Below are 26,432 nucleotides of genomic sequence, written 5' to 3' on the forward strand. Positions count from 1 at the left end.
ATTTTCTAGATTGCATATACTCTGCAGTTGGTTGGACTTCAGTGTTTTCATTTCTTTATGACATTTTGTCTTAATAATAAAGAGTATATTCCAGGGGAACACTTTGTAAAGTATATGACTGTCTAACCACTAAGCTATACACCTGGAACTAATCTTATATAATAAAAGCCTAAAATGCCCCCAAAAAAAGAGTATATATTTTATTTAGTTTTTCCTAAACTGGTAGCAAGTCTGGGTAGCTCTACTTCACAGGTATAGATGTTGCACTTGGTTTATTCAATTAATAACACAGCCACCCTCTGTTGTAGGAACTGGGAATACAAAGATGGGTAAGTCTGTGTATGTTATGGTAACACTAGCTGCTGTAACAAAGAGACCTCACACTAGAGAAGCTGCACATGTCAGAGTTCTGTTTCATTTCTCAGGGGAGCCCTTCAGTTTGGTTAGTGGCTCTGCTCCATGTGGTCATTCAGGGCCTTCGGCAGACAGTGACTCTGCACTTCCCAACATATGGCTTTCAAGGCCACTGTGATCTTGGCAGGAAGAGGAGAAAGAATGTGGGGGATACATGCCATGTTTCAAGGACCAGTCCTGGAAGTGGCACTCATTGCTTCCGCTCAAGTTTCTTCCTTCCACAAAGTTCCTGCCTGCACTCTCAGGATGTGCTCAGTTTGTCGGATAAGATCAACATGTGAACCAAAGGCAGAGGAGGAAAAGGGCTCACGAATAGTTTTTCTACCTCACATCCTGCACTGTACAGTTCCAAATTGCCCCAACACTGAGAACAGTTCAAAGGAAAAGAGCTCTAAGCTGGAAAACAACGCCTCTTGTTATATGGAACAGAACCATACTTAGACCCTTTTATTTCCCCCTTATATCTGTTTCTAGTTATTAGTGATGCTGTTAAATTTTATTGACCTCATTGCAGTTCCTGGTTATTAATCTCTATTCCTTGGAGAAAAACAAATAAACACAACCCTTTATTGAAGACTTATAATGGGTCAGGTTTACATTTCCATCCCCTTGCCAATGTAATTAGAACACACCTGTAAAGAAGGATTATTAGTTTCATTTTACAGATCAGATGTGGACACTAAGGCTCAGAGAACTTAGGACACGTCATTAAGACTGTGTATTAATAGAGATAGAGCTGTGTGTTCGCTAGGTCACACTAGTGGCTGAATAAGGACACTTGTAAGTATCGGGGCTGAACACAGGCTTCTGTTTCTCACTGACGGGACAGCCCAACTGGGGGTTCCTCGTTGGTGGATGACCGTCGTCCCCAAGGTCCTTCCATCTTGTGGAGCTCCTATTCTCTAGGATCTTGGAACATCCAGTTGGCTTCTACCTAACCTCCTGCCTTTTCATTATTCAGGAACCCTACCTTTTCCTATGAATATGCACAGGTGTGCTCACATGTGGTGATTTTTATATTTTCATATTGCCATGGTATGCTAACTTTGTAAAACTTAATGTTGAGAATTTTGTCTCCCAAATTTTTACTTCCAAAAAACAACAGAGAACCAATGCATTTTTTCAGACTCTCACGTTAGCCTTCTATCTTCCTTCAGCTTTTTCTTTCTTCTCTTTTTTTTTTTTTCAGTAAAACTGCATTTCTCAAGAGTGTGTGCTTTGCTCCCCTTCTCCTTTCCCAGCTGGAGACTTCGCTTCTGTAGGTGTTTAGACAGATGCCTGCCCAAACAAGCTCCCGCGGAGCCTGGATGCTTCTGGGTTCCCCTGGGTCACTGCTCTGCCTACTAACGGTTCCTTAAATGGATTCACCCAGACTCCGCTCTCAAGTCTCCACTGGCCAATCATTTCACTACCTGTGTCTGTCGCTAGTGATGATGTTTCCAGCACTTTCTAAAGCTCTCTGAACCTTGTTCCACATTCAGCTGCTTATCATGGAAATCCTAGATTGGTTAGGAAAAAAAAAATCTATCTAGTTCTTAGATGAAGACTTTAAAAATAAGTGTCTATAGTTCATTGTTATCAATTCTTTCTTAGTGAGCCACTTCGGGGCCCAAGAGATTAAATAGCATGAAGGATGAGTGAACATGAGGTTGAAAGGTTCAAGGTGATCCCACCACATCCTGACCGATTCCCCACCAATGAGCTCTCTCCCAGGACCAGGTCACCATCACACTTGTTCTCTGGGTTCCTGCTCTTTAAGCAGCATTGTCAGTCACTGATTTCAAGAAACATGCCATTTTCCCTGGATGTCCATGAAGCTTGGCTGCCCAGCTTTCTACAGCACTGGAGGGATGTTGGGGCAAACACAAGCCTTCACCGACCTAATTCACGACCCCTCCTGGCCCCTTCAGAAGCCAAGGCCACAGCTTTCTTGGACACTGACTGAGCTCAGGGGTTTGACTCCACCCCTGTGTCGCAGCTTGGTCTCTGAGTTGTTCCCTAAGACTGGTGATAGGCTGGCTCATCCTCCTGAGGAGAGCTTGGCCTGAGGACTTACCTGGCAGGGGCTTGGTGTGAAGTAGGTCTTACCAGAAGGCTATCTCCCTGGGGATTCCAAAAGGTGAACCGCTGGGTTGCTCAGATTTGAGCAAAAGATATTTGATGACATGGTTTTGTGTGTGAAGCAACGCTTAGCCTCTCAGCTTTATGTTTCTAGTTGTCTCATAGACATATGTTTTCAATCATGGGTTCTAAGATATCACTAATTGTAAAACACATTCTCAAGTTAATAACAGTATTGTTGTGTGTGAGTCAGAAAACAAAATCCTACCATTTAAAATGTGCAATTTAACTGCAAAGCACATTCCAAATTTTAGATATGATAGAATGCGATGACATGGTAAAAAGCTTTTGCTAAAGGAAATATGTTAGAAAAGACTATTTCTGCTGTAGATTCGAGCAAGACCAGCTCCATGGGTAGCTGGAGAAGCATGTTTTTTTTCAGGCTAGTTATTCCTTCCCAGGCATTGGTTTTGGGTCTGCAATTACAGGAGCAGGCAGAAGCCAGTGGCTCCTGCAGGGCGATTGTGCCTGTAATTTCTTGCTGTTGTCTGTTCTGCCACCACCTCCCTAGCACTGAGACCCGCTGAGAGCCAGCGGACCCCTAGGGAGTGAATTTGCAGGAAGATAAATTCCCCTGTCCCTGCCTGCATTTGAATGCTATTGTGGAAACTGAAGAGAATACAGATCACCCCCAAATTGAATTCTGCGTACCTGCTCTGCTAAGTAGAAAATTGCATATCAGCGAACAGTTCCTAGGCTCAGCTCTGTCTAGACACAAACCTTGCCCACAGTTTTTAATTTTGTTGGTCATCCGGGCATATGATAGGCATTTGCCCCAATCATTTCAGGATCTTAGGCATTTTGTTTTGGGGGTTTTCACTGCCTGCTGTCAACTCCTCTCTGTGTCCTACCCTCGACGATGTGGCATTTACCTCTGATACAGCTGTCGGAACCCTGAATTAGAGCTGCTTGGGTGTAGGGACCAGGTCTCATCTTATAATAAGTGCTTAGCATTAGTAGCAGCACACAGTTGTGCTTAGTAAATGTATGTTGAATGCGTGAGTGCAGGGAGAACTGGCAGGCATAGGGACCTCTAAAATCCTTCCTACGCGGCCTTAGCTCTGGAAGGGAGGCCATTGTCCCTCTCCTTATGTGTAGGGCATGTGGTTAAGATGTTAACCAATGTCTGATTGGTGTTTAGACTATTATTTTCTCCTTGACAACTCCTCATTAGGCCCTTTGTCTCTGTTTCCTCTAAGCACTAGTAAGTGCTGTGGGTCGGTGTTGCTGTGTAGCTGTGACATTGTAGCTGTGACAGGTCTGTTCAGCCTCCAGGCAGCTGCACAGTTCAGCACAGCAGGAATAAAGATGCCAATCACAAAGTGAAAATGCATGGACATTAGCCTTCAATCCAGGATCAGTGCCAAATAGAATGGGCTGCTCCAGGCATGGGATTAAGAGTCTTAAGTAAAATAAAACTCTATTTCAGGGACATGTATGTGGGCAGGACATACATTGAGTGTCAAAGAAATTAAAACCACAAAATCTAAATTTTGTCCTAAGTTGGCTTTATCAAGAAGAACCTTTTTGTCTGTTTGTTTGTTGTTTGTTTGGGGAACTGTGGCAAGTGTCTGGTAGGTGAGGCCTGAGCTGTTTGATCGACAGGGGAAAGAACTCCAAATAAGAGGCCCGACCCTTTGATTTATTTCTTAGGGTCTCATGGTTTAGTGGGGCAATTCTCACTGCGTCCTCTAGAGGTGATTTACCTGGGGTGCTACATAATGGAAATTGGAGGGGGCATGTTTGGTTGTGACAATGACCAGGGGGCTCTGCTAGCATTTAATGAGCGTGGCCTGGAGCAATGTGTGGGGCAGCACTGCCTGTTGAAGAATTGCCCAGTGTCCTGACAGCCTTTCAAATGCCCCATTAGACTTTCATGTGGGTGAAAATATTCTGTTTTCATGTACCCTAAATTTTTCAGGAAGCCAGTCACCATGTAAATCATTTTGCTTGGAACTTTACTGAGAGTTGGAAAGGTGCCTTCTGGTTGACTTACTGGTGTTGGCCACCTCTGTCCATCTGCCTCTGTGGCTTTCATGTTCTTCTAGGGAGAGCAATAAGCATCTGACTACTGTATTGCATCCTCTAGTATTGCCTTCTCTGATCATTTCTGTGTTGCAGTATATGTCCATTTTATTACAAATTTATTTTCCCCCTTTTACTACAGTTAGGGCATTGTGTTGATTATTTTTTAAAATTATGTTTGTGTTAGGAGATACATATATATCTTTTTCTTTTTCTTCATTTTTAAAATCCTTACCCAAGGATATGTTTTTATAGGTTTTAGAGAGAGAGGAGGGGGAGAGAGAGAAAGAGAGAGAGAGAGAGAGAGAGAGAAGAGAGAGAGAGAGAAAGACTGATGTGATAGAGAAACATTGGTCAGTTGCCTCCCATACACTCACTGACTGGGGATCGAACCCAAAACCTAGGTATATATGCCCTGATCAGAAATTAAACTCGCAGGCTTTTGGTGTACTATAATCAACTGAGCCACCATTTTAACAATTTTAAAGTGTACAATAAGAAGTGTTACATATATATTCACATTGTAGTGAAGCAAATTTCCAGAACTTTTCCATTTTACAAATCTGAAACTATACCCATTAAACAACTCCCCATTCCTATCTTATCTCAATCCCTGGCAACACCATTCTAGTTTCTGTTTCTATAAATTTGACTACTTTAGATGTCTCATACAAGTGGAATTATACAGAACTTGTCTTTCTGTGAGTGGTTTATTTCACTTAGCATAATGTCTTCAAGGGTTATCTGAGTTGTTGCATGTGACTAGATTTCTTTTTCTTTTAAGTTGAGCCATATTCCATTATATGTGTAGACCACATTTTGTTAATCTATTCATCTGTTGTTGGGCACTTGGGTTGTTTTCACTTCTTGGCTATCCTATATAATAAAAGCCTAATATGCTAAGTGTCCAGTTGTCCTATCAGCCATTCAACCAATCAAAGTGTAATATGCTAATGATATGCTAAGGCTGCTCAACTGCTCGCTATGATGTGCACTGACCACCAGGGGGCAGGTGCGCCACCTGTAGGTTAGCTTGCTGCTGGGATTTGGCGGATCGGGACTGAGTGAAATGGGCTGGACATGCCCTAGAGCCCTCCAATGGTCCCTCCCTGGCTGGCCAACCTCCTGCAAGATAACTGCGCGCCCCCCCTCCCCCCAGTGCACGAATTTCGTGCACTGGGCCTCTAGTTGTAAATAATACTGTAATAATAATATTGTAAATAATACCCATTTGCCACAGGACCTCAATCTCAGATATCTCTTAGAGACCCTGCTTTCAATTCCTTTGGTTATATACCCAGAAGTGGAATTGCTGGTAGTTCTATTTATATTTTTTTAAGGAACCTCCATACTGTTTTCCACACTATTTTACATTCCCACAAACAGAGCTCGGGGTTTCCAACTTCTCCATATCCTCATCAACTTGTTATTTTCTTTTATTTTTATAGTAGCCATACTAATGGGTTTTGTTTTAACTTATATTTTATATGAATTTTATTTCAAGATAGTAAAGAGATAGTTGTAAAATATTTGTTATGAAAAGGGGTTGAGAACAACTGCTCTAGTATCTTTCTTCATGATCTCAGCAATGGTCATATCAATATACCACCTTTAAACATTGGTTAGAAAACCACCTCTTCATTCTCTCAGCAATGATCTGCTTCTCCCACAGCTGACACTTGGGGTCAGTTCTACCCAGTGTGGCCTCTATGGTTTTCCTCTGTTCTATGAAGAATTAGGTATTTTTCAGTATATATTTTTCCCTTTACAGTAATGAGTGATCTCTTTCTATTGGATAGGAGAATAGAATAGCTGTTTTGGCATTGAGCATATGATCCTTGTATACAATGAGAATTAATAAATAATACTTCCACAACTGAGCAACAGTGGATTTCCTGGTGGACATATGTCTCCCAGACAGAGTGGAATTATTCTGGGAATTATTCCACTCTGTCTGGGAGACATATGTCCACCAGGAAATCCACTGTTGCTCAGTTGTGGAAGTATTATATAAATCCGGACCCCTTGAATCCATGGTTGGAGTTTTTGGGCTATTACCTGTTGTGGACTTGTTGGCCATGTAGGTTATGACAATGCAAGTTAATGCCATCATTTGGTGTGTTAAAAAGGTAGAATATGATGGGGTGATGATGGGGAAGGACTGGACTTTCTATTGACAGACGTAGAAGCAAGCATGAACCCTGGTGAAGCCCCCTTCTTCATGAACTCTGGGCTCATTCAGAAGTTTCCTCACCTCACCTTCGGATGTCTTCTCTGTGCTCTCACATGGAAACCCATTACTGGAACTCAGCTGAGCAACATTTTGTAACTGATGTTTCCTTGATAACCTTCAGTATAGGTCCCCCAAATAAATATTTCTTTAATGTGTCAGGGACCGACCAAACACATATATAAAAAGAAATCATTGCAGTATTTCACTTGAGGTTCTTGTTCAGATAATGCCAGTTCCTTTTTTTTTTGTTTAGTAGTATTTATAGCTATTCAATTAAATAGCCACCAAACGACAGTGGACCCACCACCATTTCCAAATGCGGTATCTTTGAGTCTGGAGCTTACCATACGCTTGAAGTATGACATAATCCTTATGGAACACACTCAATTTGTTGCTTCCCAACTTCAATAGAAGCAGTTAAGTCTGTCTCCTTTTAGACAAATTGTTAATGAAAAGGTAGCTGAACAATCATTTTCTTGTAATATGCAATTCCGTCTCCTTAAATACAGGAACCTGACAGAACCATTCGGCAGTTAGTACTTTCTCTATACCACTGAACTCTCTCTGACCCTCTGCAACTAACAATTGGAGCAAAAAGAGAGAAAGAGGGGAAAGTCAGCTAAAAATAAATCCTCACCTTTAATGCATACAATCCTGAAAGGTGAATGGGACATGTATTTCACCTTATTGTTTTCAGGTAACGTATGAATGATCGCCTTTTGCTGCCAGATCCATTTTTTATTGATTTTAAGATATTTCCTGATGTTTGGAAAATGGTGGGACTGTCTGAAAGATTCAGAATTTAGAGTTCTGAGCTTTTTTCTCTTTTAGCAATGAGTCAATGCTGCTATAATGGCACAGGTGCACAGTGGAGACCTTCCTCCCAGAGAGCCACAGCGGAGAACAGAAAGGAGCCATCTGTCCAAGCAAGCATGAGCTTTTATTTCATTTATTCTCCAACAATTTCCCCAAGAGTTTCTTAGCTAGAATTGAGCAAAGACAGCCTCACATCTCATTGCAAATACAAATAGAATGCTCTCCCAATGTCTCTACCACATAGTATAGACTAGTAATGCCTGGTATTAAGTGTCTACTCTGTGCCATTCCATACCCTGGTTATCTGTCTACCTCACCAATGAAGGGTGCATGGTCAGTATGGATGCAGAAATGTGTCAGAGAGGTTAATTAATTTGCCTAAGTTCACCCAGAAATTTTATGGTAGAGTCAACTTGTACACTCAAGAACACTTGGAGTGGAGACATTTAACTCCTTCACGATGCTACACAACAGCTGAGGATCGCTTTGTATTAAAACCTCATCAATGAAGACTAATTTGGGATCTGGCGGAGAAGCAGTCTGAAAGACAGAATGTTTGAAAAGAAATGCCGTCTTATATCTCCAAGGAGAGGGGCATAGAATAAATTAAACAAGGGTTTTAAAATTAGACAAGCAATATTGAAGATCTAATTTTACTATAAAGGAAAATGTCTGGTTTTTATAATAATAAAATTTTATTTTAGGGTCTTGCTTTCATGATTCTAATCCATGTTTTCTCTTAGTACAAATGTAAACTGTTTACATATTAACAAACATCTGTAGTGCAGACCATGCATTTGTCACTCTCTTCTTCCTCACATCCAATTGGACACCAAACCCTTGGTGAATCCTCTTGGTAAATACCACTCAAAGTCCTCCACTGATCTCTGCCCTCCCTGTCATGGACTTCTCTCTAAACTTGGGGTTTGTCCAGAAGTACAGCGATAGCCCTTTAGCTAGTCTCCTTGCCTCTGTTTGCTCTTTTTCTATCCTATCACAATCATCCTCCACACTGTTATTACTTCTTCCTGCTATGCAAAGAAACAACAATAAGAACAGCAACAACCAAGCAAGCATCAGGACCAATATAACCTCTTTGGTGGCCCTTCGTTGCCTGTAGAATGGAGTCCTGCTCAATGTTAAAGGATGTTCATCATCTGTCCTTTACTTCCCAGCCCTTCTCCTGTCTTACGGTCAGCCAGCCACATCACCTGCCACCATGCCCCTATTTCCTGAGAAAGTTGTGCATTTGTGTGTTTGTTATAAATCCACCTTTGTGCTTTCACATCTATCGGGGATGTATTTTTCGCCATTTCTTTGCTTGTTGAACTTCTATTCGCAAAGGCTTGGTTTGAATGGGCAGTGGCAAATGTTCCTTTCTCTGTGTTTTCATGGCAATTGGAACACGCCACTATTCACGTTGTATTGCACTTTTTTGTCTTCTTGTCGGCCGAGGAGACTTTGAGCTGCTAGAAGGTAGGGCCTGTGCAAGACTGTATTTGCACTGATTCTTTTTTAAAAAAAATATTTTTATTGATTTCAGAGAGGAAGGGAGAAGGAGAAAGAGATAGAAATATCAATGATGAGAGAGAATCATTGATCGACTCCCTCCTGCCTGCCCCCAACTGGGCATCGAGCCCGCGACCCGGGCATGTGCCCTTGACCAGAATCAAACCTGGGACCCTTCAGTGCCCAGGCCAACGCTCTATCCACTGAGCCAAACCGGCCAGGGTTGCACTGATTCTTGGTGCTGTGCATGGCCCTGCAGTCCTTTATAAATATGAGAGCATGGACAGAAGTAGAAGGAAGGGACAGAGTCAAAGCTTGGGAAATTGAATGGGTGGCAATATTGCATGGATTGGGACATTAAGGAATTTAAAGAACAACCGCAATCAATGAGCTGTAACAGCTCAGAACTTTGTGATTGACTTACGTGCCATAGAACTTTGCCTTTGTCGCCAATGATTTTTGGAAAAACCACAGCCCTAATGCTTAAGCACATTACTGTAATTCGACTCTCCATAAAGTGGTCTTTAAATTGTGTTTTGAGGCTGGGAAGTGCACATCAGTGACATGCTTAACTGTACAGTCTCAGCAAAACAGGAATCTAGACCTATCTGTATGCAAATACGATGCTTCAAGTTCATTATTGTTATTAGGAAATGGAGAAACAGCTAGAGCAGAAATAACAATATATTTCCCTCTGCCTTTGCGGTATTTTTGTCAATGGGACTTCTGAAGGACTATGCATTTATTAACCCATTAGAATGAGCGATTTTATATTCTAATGTAAAATTAAAGAAATTTAGGGATCTGCCTAGGTGATACACTTGTTTAAACCTATATTAATGTCTCTATTGGTTGTGTTGGCTAAGTTAGTGGTATATCATTAGAAAAGAAAATGTCCCAGCCATGTGTATACTTTCTAAATCTCAATGTATTTATTTTCTGACAAGACTAGAATTGATTTTCTTCTCTCCTATCCAGAATATAAGACACAAGGACAACATAACTATTCTGAAATGCAAAGCACACCATCAATTATTTATTTATTTTTTTACCATCTCATTCCTAATGTCTTATTCTCCCCTTTCCTTCGATGTACATTCTTGGCTTCTCCTAGCTCTCATGTTTCAGCCCATAAAGTTATTTTTCCTTATCCTCCTCAACCAGTATTTACTGTGGTACTCACCATGGCCTCCCCTAGGTTGTGCAGGAGAATGGGTAAATATTCTTTTGTGAGGCCCCTGTCCATATTAACAATTTGATTGAAAAATGTGTTATAAAATGTCTGGGCCCATTGAAGCATATTGATTTATCAATGAAGATTCAGAGTGATGGGTGCTAAGAGATATGTATGTACTTATTTATTCTTTAATCAATGCAGGTGAAGTTCTTCTTTCTTTCCAGGTGCCACCATTTCTTCCTGTTTAGGTTTAGGAACCATCTCTTCATTATCTTTATTGACAAAGACGCCATTCCCTAATAATTCCACAGCTCCCACCTTCTCACTCATAATACCATGACTTTTTGGAACCTGGTTGTACTGAAACAATATAGCTCATCTTGCCTCTGCAGTTCCCCTTTGCTGAAGCCTGGTTATATCATTACAGTGCATAATCCATCCACCCACCCATCTGTCTATCCATCCACACTGGTTTCCAGGATCTCTCTCAAAGGTGGTTCCTATGCTTCCTCATTAGAGACCACAAATGCAAGTCTGACCCAGAGAATGCAGTAAAATGTGAATGATCATATGTTTCTTGTCATGTTGAATGTCCTGATTTTATAGCATGGATTCGTGCACTGGTGGGGTCCTTCAGCCTGGCCTGCGGGATCAGGTCAAAACCTGACATCCCTTGAGTGGGTCCCGGATTGTGAGAGGGTACAGGCCAGGCCGAGGGACCCCACTGGTGCACAATCGGGGCTGGGGAGGGACCACAGGAGGACTCCATCTCGCCCAGTCCTGATTGGCCAGATCCCAGCAGCAAGCTAACCTACTGGTTGGAGTATTTGTGCCATGGTGGTCAGTGTCCATCATAGTGACTGGTCAAACGTTGAACAGTCGGACACTTAGCATATTAGGCTTTTATTACATAGGATGGGTAGAATAACACACTTTCCAACCATATCTAGAACTCTGTAGACACTCATCACTGCATTTATAGGATATGAACTCTCTTCTCAACACCGACCACACCTTCACACACCACAACCCAGGGCTGGGGTGAGAAGAGTGGTCCATTGGTGCAGGGAGTATCCATTCCTCATCCTCCAGGGCTTAGTTCTGACCCAGGAAAACACAACTATAAGCTATTTCCACTATATTTACTGTCACTTTGTAAAAATGTCCATCTCTAGGTTTGCAGACAGCTTCCTTGAGTTATTCCACCGACAGTCCACTAGGTATTCCCAGAGAACTGGGAACCTGGACAAATCCTGAGTTGTCCAAGAGTCCTCTCCTCTGCAGCCCTTAATCACCGCATCCCCCATCGGCAGAGGCTCGGCGCCCTGGGTCCAGGTGAGAGATGCTATGTTCCAACCCAGCACTTCCTGTGCTGGTTTTTAAATCACCTTGCAGGTCCCGTCCCCCCCCCCCCCCCCGCACCCTCCCCCCCTCCCCGCAGTGCTGAATTCGTGGATGCCCAGTGACCTATTTACAGATGTGGAAACTGGTTTATAATGTGATTTAAACCCTAGGCCCGAGGGTATGTTCTGAGAAAGTACGGGGCCAGGATGTCTTTCTGTCTAGTTTATGGCTTCCCTCACCCTGCGGCGCTGCCTCTGCCCTTGGCCTTGCCGAGATTTTATAACCGGCACTCATTCTGGGTCAGGCAGAGCCCCCTTCAGAATCATCGCAGAAGGAAGGCAGCCCGGCTTTCTGGGCGCGTTGGATCTTTTTCTGCTTGCCTGGATAAAACAGTCATAAGCAAGACTCCAGTAAATAAATAGTTCAGTTCTCCCCAAAATTGCCTATGCTGGAATTTGCGCCTTAAAAAACACACATGAATAATGACTGGGACAGAGCATTCTTTTATTTGAACCCAGATGATTTTAACTCAGATAGGAGACATGTGAGAAAGCCCAGCTAAGTGTATTCTCTGGGTTATAAATTCCTTTTCTCTCTAATGCCTCTGCCTTATCAGGAGATCCTCTTGGCCGAGCTTTCTTCTTTCATTTCTGTCTTCTTTATTCACTGGGTTCCTTCTTTTCTCGGATTTTACTAGCTCAGCAGCTGCAGCTGAGTGGAGCCAAGAATACTTGCTGTGGGGAAGAAATGCTCAAGCTTGGCCTCCGTGGTCCTGCTCTCTCTCTGAGCACACTGGTCCCCTTATGTAACTCTGTCCTTTTCAGAATCAACTCTGCCACAGCGTGGTTTAAAAAAAGGCCGTGGACGATAAAACAGTTTCAAAGGAGGGGGTTTGTTCAGCTTTCATTTGCTGCCCTTACAACCGAGCACCTTCCACAGCTGCCCTCACTGTGGGTTCTTTGGCTGTGTCTTCAGGATTCTTTTAAATTCTTTATTATTTTTCAACAAGAGAACAGTGCAGCCAGACGAATTTTAAAATAGTGAATTCACTTGAAATACCTTATCGAGCAAGAAGTTTTGTTGTTGGGGCCAGAAGTAATGGTGGTTCTAGCAAAATGACAATGTACTAGTAACTGGTCAGTCACCGAGCTCTCAGAACCCATGCTTGCAAGAAACATGATGTGTGCCCTTTGGGGAGTGATGGCATTTTTCCTATAACCCAAACCTACCCTGGAAATTGTAATTGAACTTGAAAACACCTGAGGCTGTGGTTTCAGCTGTGCAGAGAAGTAAATAGAAGTCAAATTTCGGGAAGAGAGGGTTGAGAGGAAACTAGAGAAAGCAGGGTAAAGAGAAAAAAATATGTTGTAATGACAGAGATAAGCCCAAATTTATTAGATGTGATGGTATAAAAACGAAGTAAAATCAGGCTGAAACACAATGACTCCGAAAGTTTAAAAACTAATTTAAAAAGATAATGTAGCAACGTTCATACAGGTAAGTTAGAACTGAAGATGAAACGTATCAAGGAGGGCAGAGACAGATATTTTATATTCATAGAAGTGAAAATGCACTAAGGAGATATAATAGTTTTGAAAATGTATATATCTAATACCATAGCTTTGAAATATTTACAGCAAGATTTCTTTGAATTATAAAGAGAAATTGACAAACCTAGAGTTGAGGAGATTTTAACAGCCCCTTGCTGTAGTGGGTTGAATGGTGGCTGTAAGGATATGTTCATGTCCTCATTCCCCGAACCACTAAGTATGGCCTTATTTGGAAAAAGAGTCTTTGCAGGTGTAATTAAGTTAGGAATCTGGAGATGAGATCACCCTGGATTATCCAGGTGGGCCCTTAATGTCATCACAAGTGTCCTTATAAGAGAGAAGCAGAGCGAGATGAGATACACAGAGGAGAAGGTGATAAGAAGATGGAAAGCAATTGGAGTGATGTGGTCTCAAGGCAAGGAATGTGGGCAGCCAGCAGGAGCTAGAAGAGGCACCCTCCGGGGTCTCAGGAAGGCAAGTAGACCTGCTGACACCTTGATTTTGGACTTTTGGCCTCCAGAACTGTGAGAGAATAAATATCTATTGCTTAAAGCTAATAAGTTTGTAGTAATTTGCTATGGCAGCCACAGGAATAAAATATAATTCTCAAAAACAGATCAAGTGAAAGAATAATTAATAAGAACATCAAAGATTTGAAGAGGTTAATTAACTAAGTCCAACTGAGTATTGTTCTTTTTAAATATGTAAGAAAATTTGTAAAAATTAATCATGTCCTAGGCAACAAAGAAATATTTGTAATTTTCCAAGGTTGAAGTCATCGAGTCCTTATTTGGGTGCAATGCACCACAAATAGTAACCACCAACAAGAAAAGGGCAGAATATTCCCCACATACATTGAGAAATTAAAAATACCTTTAAATAATTTATGTTTCCATGAGAAAAAAATGGAACTAACAGTACTTAAAAACAAATGACTATAAAAGTTCTACATATAAAGGAGATAAAGCCAAGTGAAAGTTTGAGCCAGAATTGCATTTATTAAAAAACAAAAAAGATTGAAAAGAAAGTAGCTGAGCTTTCAACTTAAGAAACAATAAAAAAGAACAACAAACCAAATTCAAAGCAAGTGGAAGGACAGAAATAAGATAAGAGCAGAAATTAATGAAAGTGAAATCCAGAAATTCAGTAGAGTCAACAAAGCCAAAAGCAAGTTCTTTGAAATGATTAATAAAGTTGACAAACTTTTGGCATGTATAATCAAGAAAAAAGAAAGTAAGCATAAGTAAATATTGTGAGGAAAGCAAAAAAAGATCTGTAGCTATAGATACATTTAACCTTTAAAAATTATAAAAGAGTTGAATATCTCTGTACTAATACATTAAGAACGTGGCTGATATCAAAAACTTCCTAAGATAATATAAATAATCAAAACTGACCCAAGAGCAAGTAGAATACTTGTCCATTTTGAATGATGACCTTAATGGTATGTAAATTATATTTCAACTAGAGGCCAGGTGCACGAAATTCATGCATGGGGGGGGGGTGTCCCCTCAGCCCAGCCTGCACTCTCTTCAATCTGGGACCCCTCGGGGGATGTCCGACTGCAGGTCTAGACCGGCAGTCGGACATCCCTCTCACAATCCTGGACTGCTGGCTCCTAATCGCTCACCTGCCTGCCTGCCTGATCTCCCCCAACTGCCCCCCCTGCTGGCCTGGTCGCCCCCCCTGCCAGCCTGGTCACCTCTCACGGCCCTCCCACCGGCCTGGTCACCCCATGCAGCCTGCTATTCAGTCGTTTGGTTGTCCCTCACTAACCCCCCTGCCATCCTGGTTACCCCACGCAGCCTGCTTGTTCAGTCATTTGGTCATCCCTTGGGCCGGCCCTGGGAGGCTGGGCAGCGAGCCTTAACAAGCAATCAGCAGGGACCTGAGGCTGCGCCCCCCGCCCTGCCGCGGGGCTTGACAGGGGACCTCAGGCCATGCCCCCCACCATGGTGCCAGGCCGGGGGACCTCAGGCTGTGCCCCCCACCTGGCAGGGCTTGACGTGGGACCTCAGGCCACGCCCCTGCCCCCGGCGCCAGGCTGGTGGAACTCAGGCCATGCCCCCCGCATGGCAGGGCTTGACGGGGGACCTCAGGCCATGCCACTGCCCTGGCGCCAGGCTGGGGGACCTCAGGCCGTGCCCCCAACCTGGGTGCCAGGCCAGGGGACCTCAGGCCATACCCCCTGCCCAGCGGGACTTGACGGGGGACCTCAGGCCATGCCACCACCCTGGCGCCAGGCTGGGGGACCTCAGGCCATGCCCCCTGCCCAGAGGGGCTTGACGGGGGACCTCAGGCCGTGCCCCCCCACCTTGGCACTGGGCCGGGGGACCTGAGGCTGTGCCCCCTGCCTGGTGGTGCTTGACAGGGGACCTCAGGCCATGCCCCACACCCGGCAGGGCTTGACAGGGAATCTCAGGCCGCTTCCCCCACCAGGCGGGGCTTGACGGGGGGCCTCAAGGCATGCCCCTCGCCCTGGCCCGGACTGGGGGCCCTCAGGCCACCCCCTCCTCTCCCCCCCGGTGCTGGGCCAGGGGACCTGAGGCTGCACACCCCCCCTACTTGACAGGGTGGGACCGGCCGGGTCTGGATCTAGCCCAATGGGGGCGGGGGCAGCTGGGTCTGGGTCTCATGCGATTTTGAGGTGCACGTAGGTGGGTAGGGACTTGACTCTGGGTCCCGTGGTGTGCCCCAGCCTCTGACAGGAGGAAGATTTTTATATACATTTTACTAATTTTCTTTTATCTCTGATAGTTCTATTATAGAGAAAAGGCAAATAGCAATATAAAAATATTTCCTCTAATTAATCACCTTTTAATGTGCATGAATTTCGTGCACCGGGCCACTAGTATGTAAAATATATGAAAATAAAAAAATATGAAAATAGAAATTAAAAATGATCTATAGATAAAATACACAATAGTTTAAAATAACCTATTTCTCTTTATTTATAACAGTACTGAACTTTTCTGTACATTTTCTTTCTGCTGTCATTAAAATATATGAAGAAATTTTAATGATAGCAATATGATAAAATAGATTTTATTAAAAAAATCTCATTAATCTATTGTGATATGGTTATCTGAAGGCTTGATTCTAAGTTCAGCTTGTTTTAATATTGTCTTACCTGAGACTTCACAAATATATGTACATCCAAGTGGCTGTGCTTACTAAACCATGAAACTAATTTCTGTGACAGTGAAAATTTTTCTTTATTGAACTTTATCTATATAATCATTTCAGTACAGTTTTTTAAAAAAATGAAAAATAAGTTATAGTAAAAAAATGAAAAAGTTATGGATTTATACTAAAATTTTTCTAATAATATATTTCTAGGAAAAAGGAATAAAAGTTTATATGTACATACTAGTTTTTTTTTTTTTGCAAATATTAACATTAGAGTTTCTGTTCTTAAGTCTAACTTCTTCAGATTTGTCAATGACTTTCATAAATTTTGATCTTGGCATATTTATTTTCAATACATAATTTAGCCAGTTTTTTAAATCTGTTTTCACTTGTAGTTGAAGAACTCCTTTTTATCATTTAATCATAGGAAGAAGGAAAAGTTATGTTTAAGATGTTAATGGATAAGTTTGGCAAAGATTCATAAAAATCCCATTTTATAATAAATTCCAGAAATTGAGTTTATGTACTTGATAAAACTTAAACTCATTTTAAAGATTCCATCCACCGGTTATGCAATTTAAAATATATGGAATAAAAATCCATTGAAAATATTCATTGTAATCTTTTAAACTGATCCGAACATTCTGTTTTAAGTGTGCAGACACGTCTGTGCTTAGATGAAATAAGGAAGGGGCTTGCTTGGTCCCACTCTGTCATGCTCTCAGAGCAACCTTGAGTGAGGTTGGTATTCTGCTTTAATAGATAACATTTTATCTATCTTGTTTTGGGCACCAAGTCATGCAATAATGAAAACATTTCTGTATATCTGTGTTCAGAAGCTCTCTGCATAACATAACTCTCTTTTATACTCAAATTAAAATGTTGCTTTACTTAGGGATGCTGAATGATGATCTTTAATTAGAGATGGAGTGTGTCTTTTTTTTTTTTTTTTTTTTAAGTATTTGGATAACTGAATGACCACTAATTGTCTTTAAAAAAGCCAAGCCAATTTGGAAAACTAATTGTTTTGGTGCAAGTAAAGTGTAACTAAATTCTTTGTATTTGACACCTGTTATAAGTATCTTGCCTTCACTAAAGGATCTCTGTGAAGTAATAGAAGGTATCTGTGGCCCCTTATTTCTTTACATATTCTTCTATTTAAAGGCATATAATCTGCACATCTCTCTAACCAGGCAACTGTAACTGTAATGTACCACTGGCCCTGACATGGGGGTGCCACTATGACCTCCCTACTGAGGCCACTGCCCCTCACTCCAGGTGACCTCATGATTGGTCATCACACTGACCAGTGGGTGCCCCAGAATTCATCTGTGTTTCAAGCATTGGATGTATGGCCTGGAGCAAGCCACTCACTCTCCCGCCTCAGTTCTGTGAAATGACAGTCCACACAGTCACAGTGCCTCATGGGACAGCTGAGTGGATGAAATGGAGCTGGCGAGGACACAAAGCATCCTGAATGTTGGGCTTCTGTGATTGTTTAGAGACAAGAGAATATGAGAAGTATAGTAGCAGAGACCGTACAGAGAACGGAGGAGCACAGAAGAGGCAGAATCAATACTGGGCTGGGTGATGGTACTCTTTTGCTTCTTGGGGGAATTGGCATTTGACTGGGTCCTCAGGGGTAGGTTTGAGTTAGTGGATGGAACTTGAGGAGAGGTGCTGTTCTGGTGGTGGAGGCAAAGTCTACAAAGGAATCAAGGTGGAGAATTTGGCTGCCCTTGCCATTGGGTGAGGTTGTCTAGATTGGGGGTGATTGTATGTTGGGGAGGGCCATGGTCTCTCAGCAGAGCCTGGGATCACCTGGGAGTCATAGTCCCCATGAGACCCCCCAGTTCTTCCCCTTCTCCTACAGCATCCATGCACTTCATACATTCTGGCTGGTTGGGCTTAAGCCCCTTTCTCCTTTCCCTTTGATTGTGCCCTTGTACTTGTCTGATTTGTCTAGGACCTAGCAGACTTGGTTACTTAGAAAGGGATGCTGAATGATGATCTTTAAATTATTAATGATTTCAGCATTTTGTAATTAAAATCCTCATTTTCTGCATGGATTTTAAGCACACATATATCACAAATACAGACAGAATCTATTTAATGAATAACATTAAAACACTCAGTTCTTAGTAATGAGGTTATTTCCATGTTTTGGCTGATAGTCCATATTTGATTGATTCATTTATTTATCCATTCACTCACTAAATATTTTTGCCCCCTGACTATGGGTAAAGTATTAATACAGCTTTGCAGATGTGGCTGCCATAACTTATGGTGAAACAAATTCTCTGTGCCTGAGTAGCTCAAAATCAATCTTATGGATGATACCCTTTGACTGGGTATTTCACGATAATTCCTAGATTCAAGTCCTGCAGTCTGTGAAACAGTGTTGGCCACTAGGGAAAATGCTCTGGTGTGAAGGGGGAAGTCTCCCAGGGCCTGGCCAGGAGAGGCAAAGGGAGCAGCGAATTACTTTGTATAATCAAGTCACCAGGATTTCAAGATTTCTGTATCCCTGAGGATGGAGGAGAGGATGTGGGACATGTGAGGAGGTCTTATGGCAGATTGTATTGTCCAAAGATGGGGCCCCATAATATCTCTCATCCCACAGGCTCTTCTACCAAGAGGTGGAGTCTATGTCCTCTTCTCCTTTCTTTCCCTTCCTACCTCCCTTCCTTCTTCCCTCCCTCTTTTTCATGCCTCCTTCCTCCCTCCCTCCCTCCCCCTTTTGTATATAATAAAGGATTGTGTGCATAGGATTAGGAAACCAAATAATACCAAGGGCATGTAATGAAAGTAACAGTGTCTTGCTCTGCCCTACTCACCCCAGTCAGTTCTTCAAACAAAACTGCTTTGAAGCTTTTCTGTGTTTCAGTCTTCTGGTGGTCACCTCCGAGTCTCTAAACAAAGCACTTACTGGGCTCCCTCTTGCTTTATCAACTCCAATGCCATCTATCGACTTCTTGCTGAGAGATGAGGATTCAGCCCCACTCCCTCCCCCGCCTCCCCTTCGCTACCTCACTTACTTAGTTCCACTTTCATTTAACTGTGGAACTCTAAACAATACATTTAAACATCCAAGTCTTGTTACATCAGCTGGAGAAACCCACACACTACTCCCCCTCCCCTCTTCTCTCTCACCACAGATGTTTCATTATCTGGATTCAAAAGGAAGATTGAAACAGTTTATGTACAAACTCCCTGTGAGGGCTGTGCTGAGTGTCACTCCTTCAGCGAAGAGTTATGATGGGTGTCAGGCAGATGCCAGGCAGCCTCTGCTTTCCTGGGTTTTCCTCCTGGTGGTATTCGGGGGGCCTGCTGAAGAGGGCAGCTCTCTTTCCCTGGGCCCTCTCCAGCTTTGGGTGTGTTCTATGCAAATGGCTACCAAACGCCACTAGGGTGGCACCCTGCTTGGGAAGATCTCTTCTTGAGGGCTGTTTCAGGTTCAAAACCATTATCTTTATTAAGAAAATCTGCACGCTGGTATCAAACACTATCCATTAGTAAGAAAAGTAACGTATACAGTCAACGTCAAGTATAATGATCACCTGCTTCTCAGAAAAGGGTGATGACCATGCACCACTCTTTGTGTTAAGTTTTTAGATGCATCATGGATCCAAACACAAAACACCCTCGTGCTTTAGTTTCCCTTGAGCCTACTTCATCTAAGCAAGGGTTAACCTACAATGAAGAGTGTCTCCTTCCTTCTGCCACTTCCTGCATCTAAATGGCTTATTAAACGAAGACCGTTGCCCATGCTACACTCACCACAGAGGAGATGATTCCTGTGGTTAGATGTAATATCTATTCATTGGTTTATAGATCCAGAGCACCGCAGAGAGTTCCATGAAGCCACGTGGTATGGGAGCCCTGGAGTTCGCTCAATAAATTAGAACTACCTGGAAAAGGTTTCGAAGTGCCCCCTGAACTGCACAATAGATCTCGTGGGTGATCCCGTTTGTTTTTATCGGAGGCAGAGGTAAAAAGGCTGAGTATTCAGGTGCCAGAAGCTTGTACCCCCACTTCTACACAGTGAAATTCATTCCCACGATGGGAGCAGGGCAGCTTTGGTCTTTGCAATTTCTGGGTGCAAGTTGCTTTTTGGGGCAATGGGGAAAACCAATGGAAAGTTAATATCAAAACTACAATTATCCCAAACCAATGAGCAGGAATTGTCAGCTACTGGTCAATGGAATGGTGGTCATAGGGTGGATGGAGTGAATAAGTAAACTGCAAAGACTTGGAGAAAAGGCTACATAGCTTGAAATAAAAGGCAAAACTTAAAAGTAAGAGGGAAGTCCTTGCCCTCATCTCCTAATATCCCCAGCACTGGGAAGAGTAGCTGAACAAAGTGAGGGCTCAAGAAATGTTTGCTAAATGAATAAATGAATGAACCCCAGTGTTCCTCTCCACCCCTTGTCCATGTCCTGGAAAAACATCCCCAAAACAGAGAATAAAAATCTAACTAGAGTCAAATCCAAGAACAAAATAGAGAGTTAGAAATGTGGAACACTTTAAAAATTGAGAAAAAGACAATGTCTAAAACAAAAGTAATTTAAAAACTACTCGGTGATGTAGTGGAATGATCACCAGGCTGGAAACCTGAGTTCTCTACCACATATTTTTCAACTGAATATATGCCTCCAGGAGGCACTTTAAATCGGTAGAGACGGCTAAGAATATACGATGAATGGTGGGGGAACAATCGGTAAGGAAATAGGAAAAAATATCATCGTGGGATGTCAAGTCATACCATATGACTAAATCAATTCCAGTTGTATTAAAAAGTTAAATAAAAAAGTGATAAACGTGGTAAGCTGTAGGAAAATAGAATTGTGTACTTACTGTGTTTCTGGTGAGAGAAAATTTTTATTCAAACTTTTTTTGGATTAATGGGGAAGTTGTATTTATAAGATAAATTGAAAAATACATAGGCAATACACAGACTAGGCCCCCACAATCCCAGTGCCCCTCCTCTGCCCCCAGGGGAGCCACTGGTAGATCCTCTGCTAGATTCTTTTGATATAAAAGGTATCACACCTTATGAATTTCTCCTAGACTTGTAGTTTTCATTCAACTTTGTTCCTTGCAGAGCCATCCATTTTAGTGAATATTGATCCTTTATTTTTTAATTGCTCAATGCAGGTTATGAAGACATATAGGACAGTATTCCTTGAAAATCCAGGGGGAAAGTGATTTCACGGTAGAATTACACTAGAATTCTATGCTGAAAATATCCGTCAAGGTTGAGGAACAGTTAGAGACATTTTCAGACATGCCAGAACATAACTTACTTTCCTGTGTTAGGGAGTTACTAAAGGGTGTGCTCCAGGACTAAGGAGCAAGCAGGCAACAAAGTGGGTGCAAAATGAAAGTGGAGCACCCAGAGGCTTAACCTTCCTCGGTTATGTTATTCATTCTCTCTCTCTCTCTCTCTCTCTCTCTCTCTCTCTCTCTCTCTCTCTCTCTCTCTCCCCTCTCTTTCCCCCTCCTTCTCTCCCTCCACTTCTCTTATTTCCTGCTTTCTTTCTTCTTCAGAACCCTAACCCCTCATTTCAGGGTCTCTACAAAGCTCCTTCACTTTATTATCCAAAGCAAATCATTCCTCTCTTTGTCTTCCTGGCCCATACTGGTTCTTCCTTGGGAAATTCTCTTTTACTTTTACAAATAGTCAAGTCCTTCTATTTGAAATTTTCTTCCCCCTTCCTACTCTGCACGGCCGTTTAACATCAGGCAGTTAACTCCAGCCGCTGCCGTCCAAAGTTACTCAGCAAAAGAAACCCTTCTCTGAGCAAAGCCAGCTTTCAGATTTATCTTCCAATGTTTTTTTTTCTGTCCGTGAACTTATTAAATTCTGCTTTTTCTTATAATTCTTCATGTATCTTTCCTTGAAGTTTACTTTGTGCTTGCCCAGTTTTATGAGTTGGAAGCTTAATTCATTTATTTCCATTTATTCTTTGTGTTTCTTCTCTTTTTAATCAATAGAATGGAAGTGTTTTCTGCTGAGCTTTGCTTAGCTTTTTCCCTATGGGTTCTTGCTGTGACCATTTCATTATTGTTTTTTAGACATTTTGTATTTCTGTTTGTTTATTCTCTTTCACTCAAGGATAATTTAAGGGCATTTCCCCCCCTTCCAGGCCTTTTTGTGTTTTGATTTCAGTTTCAGTTTCTAGTTTTATTGCAGTGTGATCATGGAAACTTTCCTGCCCTGTTTTACTTTCTGGAGATTTTCTTTTTGGCCTCACCGTGTTCAATTTTTATGACACTTTCACGAGCACTTGAACTAAAGATATTTTCTTTCAGGTTGTGTGTGTGTGTGTGTGAATGTTGGCATATGTGTGTTCGTGTGTATATAAACCAGACCTACTTTATTAATTATGCTATTTAGGTCTTCTGTAATTTATTTTTGGTCCACTTTATGTATCAAGGGCAGAGGGAGGTGCATAGAAATTCAGAACTGTTGTATCTCTTTTGTGGAATTATACCATTTAGGCTAATGTAAGTGCCCATTTTTGTCTTTTTAAAAAATGCTTTGTGGTCTGCAGTCTGTCTTGTGTGGTTTTAAGGTCACAACCCCTGCTTTTTTGTTGGTACTTGAGTTTTAAAAGCCTTTTATTCATAAAGACTGAAAAGCTTTTTTGAAATATTTTGTTTTTGGAATGGCTTGTGTATGCAGCTTAGAGTTGGGTTTTGCTTTGGCATGGACCTTTCCCTCACCCTCCTCCCTCCCTTTCACCTCCCTCCTGTCAATCATAGATCAGTTAAGCCAGTGGTCGGCAAACTCATTAGTCAACAGAGCCAAATATCAACAGTACAACGACTGAAATTTCTTTCGAGAGCCAAATTTTTTAAACTTAAACTTCTTCTAACACCACTTCTTCAAAATAGACTCGCCCAGGCCATGGTATTTTGTGGAAGAGCCACACTCAAGGGGCCAAAGAGCCGCATGTGGCTCGCGAGCCGTGGTTTGCCGACCACTGAGTTAAGCTCATTTACCTCTATTACTGGTAGATAGGTTTGCTCTTAGTTCTTAATATTATTTTACATTATGTTTTTAATTTTATGCATTTATATAAAGCCATCCACCAGGTGGACTGTTTCTTCAAAAATCTTCCCAAAGTTTAGGAAGTTTGTACTTTTATTCTAATGGTTACTTTTATAAAATTAACACCCTTAGCCTTCTATGTATTACTCAGTGTACCTTTGTTCCTCTCAGTAAAGTAATGATAAAGTCAGTGTGTGCTCCTTTGTCCTGACACCCAGTCAATAATATCCATCTGTCTTAGTATTTATCCTTGCGAGGCAGCTATGTTTATACTTCTACCACCCTCTATGTTGGCTGTAATGACCTTTGCTTCTTGGTTTTAAAAAAATGAGGCATGCCCTAACCGGTTTGGCTCAGTGGGTAGAGCATCGGCCTGCGGACTGAAAGGTCCCAGGTTCGATTCTGGTCAAGGGCATGTACCTTGGTTGCGGGCACATCCCCAGTAGGTGTGCAGGAGGCAGCTGATTGATGTTTCTCTCTCATCGATGTTTCTAACTATCTATCCCTCTCCCTTCCTCTCTGTAAAAAATCAATAAAATATATTTAAAAAAATAAAAAAAATGAGGCAGCCGGTGAACTTACTCTGCCTTTTACCTTCTAGTTCCTTTCTTCTGCCGACTTTTGTTTTTATATCATTTCTGAATTCTCATGGTGAATACCATCTACTTCTGCTCAGTGACCCTAGTCCACACATTTGTTTGGTCTTATATTACATTAACTATATCTGATGCTCACCGCTAGGTTCTTTGCCATGTGGTTTTCCTAGTTATCTTTTGGTTGGCTGAAGTTTGTCCTTTAGCTTTCTAAAGGACTCCTGCTTAAAATACACCCTAATTTCTTTCAATTAAACACAATTACACCCTTTATACTTGAAGGACAGGTTGTACTTTTACCATGAAAACTTTATAAAGGCTGTTCCATTATCTTTGGTGTCTAATGGTGGATAAATCTGAAATTCGATTGATTTCTTTGTCTGTAAATGTTTTCTTTTTTTAAAGTCCAGGAACTTTGTTATGATTAAGTCTTGATGTTAGTCATTTCATGGCAACTTTTCCCCCTGGTACACAGTATTGCATTCTTCTTTTCTTATTTCATGAATTATGTCATTCAATATTTTCTTGATTACATTGCTTTGGGTTTCTTCAGGGACTCCAGTTACATGTATGTTGAATCTCCTTTACTTGTCTTCCAGATCTATCATTTTTCTCTATAATTAAAAAACACACACCACACAACCACTTTTCTTTAATTTTATAAAGTTTATTTTTCTCCTTATTCTTTATGTTTCTTAGTGATTTTCTAGAGTATCCAGACTCATTTCCAATCCTTTCAATATGTATTCATTTATTCTTAGACCAGCTCTGTTGAATGATCATATCTTTGCTAGAATCCTGTGTTTCTCATCTTCCTTTATAGAGATAATGGTCAAATTGCATATTCTAAATTAATAGGGAAATATTTAGTTATTTTTTTTTACTTGCTCTGTGCTGTTTTTTCCTGGTGAGCATTCTTCATCTATGATACACTGTGTTTCTCTTTCTCCCATAATCTCCTAGGCCATCTTTGTATTAATGCTGCACTGACTCCTTTTTCATTATTCATCATTGAATGATCTTATTTTCCTTGACCAGCTGGTAAGTGGTTCCTGTGTGGGGATGAGGTACATTGGGGCTCAGACAGCTTTTCAGAGACAGACCACTTCTTGGAAACATGGCTTTTTGTGTGATTTGTAATGTCAACCCTACTCTGCTTCTTTCAACCAGACACCAGCAAGGAGAGCCTTTGCCCCTGGCTCTGCCCCCCTCCCCCATCTCACAACTACCACTGTTTACAAGGCACCCACCAGGTATGGGAGGTGCATCCTGGGGGCATTTTGTGATTCCTGGCAACACTGTGTCTTCTCTCAACCCTGTATGTTTTTCTTTTTGCTTCCTTCCATGTGGTTCTGCTCAGTTTCATCTGCATTTATCAATCTTTACATGAATTTCAAAGTCCATTGATTGCACTTTTTTTTTTTCCGAATTTCACTGAGAATGGAGTTTCTGTGTTGTTTTGGTAAAGCTTCTTGTTGCTTTTATGATTTCTAGGAGTAGAAGGTGAGAGATATAGACTTACATGTTCACACTTAAAGTTCATCTATATTTTCTTAACCTTTATGATTTTATTTTTGACATAAAACTAAGCCCTCAGACATTTTCTTTTTGTAAAAGATGAGGTTGAGGTCTGATAGATATTTTTCTAGTTGTCCCAGTATTTTTTATCGAATAATCTGATCTTTGTTATTTGTTTTGAAATGGCATATTTACCGTATGCTACAATCATTTATTTACTCTTTTTGGAATGCTTTATTATGTCTGTTCCTTCAGTTACTATTACCACAATATTTTAATACTGAATATTTATAACCTGTTTTGTGTATCTACTTTTTTAGAATTTATTTGCTATTTCTGCTACTCTTCTAGATTTAATACAGTAAGGTATATTTTGAATCTCCCAAATGGGGATATGACATGTATTATTTTCTGTGTTTGTTGAAATATGGAATTCTTTCAACAGTAGAGAAAGAATTTTTCTTTTCTGTGGCTGATAGTCTATAAAGCACAATTTGAGAAATGCCACTCTAATATTTTAACAGAAACATCACACTGTTGGTTAAAAAGAAGACATCTAAAATGTTAAAGAAGTATTGGTCTATTCCTATTTTTCTGATTTTTTTTCAAATAAGAAAAGATTTTACATTTAACATCTGTTGAGAAGAATTGTTTTCCTTCCTTAACCTATTAATATAATGAATTTATTTCCAGAATTTATTTTTCATGATAAACCATCTATACATTCCTATTACAAACTATCTGTGTTTGGGCATATTATTTTGATGTATTTCTAGATTTGATATGCTAGGATATTTGCATCTATACTTGTGCAATTAGTTTGCAATTATCTTGATCGCGTCTTGATTTTAGGTGGTTCAAGCTTCTTAAAATAAAATGAAATACTTTCTTTTTCCTTTTCTGACACAGTTTAATTTGATAAAAATTATCAGTTGCTCAAGAGTTT

The sequence above is a fragment of the Eptesicus fuscus genome, chromosome 4 (genome assembly GCF_027574615.1).
Source record: "Eptesicus fuscus isolate TK198812 chromosome 4, DD_ASM_mEF_20220401, whole genome shotgun sequence".
In the NCBI taxonomy this organism is placed as follows: domain Eukaryota; kingdom Metazoa; phylum Chordata; class Mammalia; order Chiroptera; family Vespertilionidae; genus Eptesicus; species Eptesicus fuscus.